Source organism: Triticum dicoccoides, chromosome 7A, assembly GCF_002162155.2.
Source record: "Triticum dicoccoides isolate Atlit2015 ecotype Zavitan chromosome 7A, WEW_v2.0, whole genome shotgun sequence".
NCBI classification, from domain to species: Eukaryota; Viridiplantae; Streptophyta; class Magnoliopsida; order Poales; family Poaceae; genus Triticum; species Triticum dicoccoides.
The window spans coordinates 523564723-523567577 of NC_041392.1; positions in this window are offsets into that span (position 1 = coordinate 523564723).

The following is a 2855-nucleotide window of genomic DNA, read 5'->3' on the forward strand; positions in this document are numbered from 1 at the left end:
TTCTGTTTTTATTTCTTTTGTTCTATTTTTGTTTATTATTCCTTTTCTATTTTCTGTTTTATTTTAGTTCTTCTTTTATTTTAGTTTTATAACTATAAAAGTAGTCCCTAATTTAGTGTTAGTAATTAGCTACTACCACATAAGTTTGGGCAACAAAATAAATTAGTTTAATATTTTATCTATTGTAAAAGGCATTCAACTAATTGTCTTTGCTACTGTTTAAAACATTTTAGATTATTTTACACTTTTATAAAAGTGTGGTTTCTCCACCATACTTACTTATGCATTATTTGGCTCACTCCGAACATTTTAGTTTCAATATTTGAAATCTTTTATTGTTTGCTTGATTTTGAATTTGAACGCGAATCGGTTTCGAACTAACACGAGATTAGCAACTATAATCGAGGTGACGTGGCATCACTAGCAGAGGATCACTATAGCTTAATTACCCGGGCGTCACAATGCCCTAAGGGTTCCCTCCAAGCACTCATTACACTGGTTTTCCTTTTTAGTACATTCCTGGTATGAACTCTGTCATAGAGGGGTATCCAGAAAAAATATCTTATGTCTCAACTGAGAAGAACACTTTCAAAGTTATTTTAAGATTGTACGGGAGTTGCTAGAACCAATCATGATTTTATACATCTTCATAGAAGAATAGAGTCCAGAATTCCAGGGGTAGGTCCACTTATCCATGCCATCTTGTTGTGTTATATGCCCTGCTTGGTGGTGTTCAAGAGAATGAAATGCCGACGAGCATGAGTGGACAGAGGCATGTGGAATAAATGTTCCAAGTGTTCCAGTACCAGAGCTTGTTGTACCGTAATCTCACTGTTATTACAGAATGAGTAAAGTTCAAGGTAGGCCATCTGTAATCTTTGTTAAGCCATTTATCAGTCCAAAAAGAATGGAATTGCTACCGAGGTACACTAATAGCATGCTCTTTGTAGATAGGCAGCAACTTGAGAATAGCTTTCGACCAAAGAGAACCCACGACTTTTGTTACTAGGGAGGCAACTTGAGTAGTAAGTTTCCCAGATAATGTTGACCCGGGGGGTATCCACTTTGTTGAAGAACTTGTGCAAATATTTCGTTAGTAGAGTTTGATTGTGAGTGGTGATATCTAAAATACCAAGTCCCCCATGGGATTTAGGCAGCATGCATTATCCCAAGAAATCTGAGACACGGCTTTCTCCGTAGTGCCATATTTTCTACAGAAGAAATTTTTAAATATTTGTTGATCTAATGAACGATAGTCATTGGGATGGAGGGAGAGCACATGACAAAAATTGGCATGCTGGCAAAGATTGGTTTATTAGAGTTAATTGTCTCCATAAGACAGCAAGTAGCACATCCACTTAATCTATTATTAATCTTTTTGAGCATGGGCACAATGTCTTCATTCTTGGTTTAGGGAGACTCAAGGGAAGTCCAAGGTATATGAGAGGCAGCTAACCCACTTGACAACCTATAAGAGCTGAGAGGTTGAGCATCTTCTGATTAGGGGTATTGATTGATATCATAGTGGATTTAGCATAATTGAGCTTGAGTCCAATGTAAGTTGCATAATGTAGCAATAGATTCTTTATGTGAAGCAATTGAGTGCCAACAGCTAGAATAACCAAATTAGTGACATCGGCATATTGAATGGCAAGGAAATCAGGACAAGTAGTGTGATGGAGTGGGGCTCAATCAGAGAGTTATGCATAGCTTCATTTACTATAGATCCAAGGAGATCAGCGGCAAGCACAAATATCAGTGGTGAGAGTGGATCTCCTTATATTACTCCTTTTTTGCATAGAAACCGTTTTCCTGGGACACCATTTAAAAGAACAAAAGAGAAGCCAATGTTGTAAACCAACTTAATCCATTGAATCCATTTAGGTCCAAAACCCTTAGCAAACATGATTTCAATGATAGTGTCATGGCTCAACATATCAATGGCCTCCCCAAAGTCAAGCTTAAGCAACACGATTTCCTTTTTTAGCTTGCCAACGCTGGTGGATGTATTCAAATGACCGAGTCAAACAATCATGAATGCATCTATTATTCGGAAAACCATACTGATTCTTATGCATGTATTTAGGATAAACCTCTGAAGTCTGGTTGCAAGGAGGTTTGTTATGATTTTTGTAGTACAATTGAGCAGAGATATAGGTCTAAAATCTCCACGTGTAGTAGCAAAATCTTTCCTAGGAATCAACTAGCAAAAGAGCTCATGTGTTGGAACGGGAGAAAAAAATACCACAATCCCCTAACCTAATAACCATGGCTTAACACCCCAATAGGTCCACGTCCTTTATTTCAACACATTTCATCCCATCTGTGTTGCCACTTATCCTCCTACCCACGCTCGTCGACGATGGCCTCAGTGCTCACACAATCACAACACATTTCAATGTTGTCAATCCTAAGGCGTCTCTCTCTCTCTCGGCATACGATGAGAAATCTGTTTTTTTCTGTGAGGTTTTGACGAGGCGTGCATATGTGGTTATAGATGGTTTCTTTCGTCTCCAATGCTGGTTTAGCTGATGTGTTAATTTCCGGTCCATATTGGCACCGATATGAAAGAAAGACAGAGCATTTTTTAAATGGTTAACAGGTAAAATAACATCATATTCAAATTCTACACATTTTTCTAATCAAATTACCTATATAACATGTTAAATTTGGAGTTAGGGCTTAAAAGATATGGATATTTTTAAAAAGTATTTGAAATGTATTGCGGGTTGATTAAACCTAATATCAGGGGGACTCTTGCAAAAGAGAAAATCTGACTTAACATTGGCATACGGATTGATTACCAGAAACATCACAGGGCTTTCAGCAAAAAACGAAAATTTGACTTAAAACTA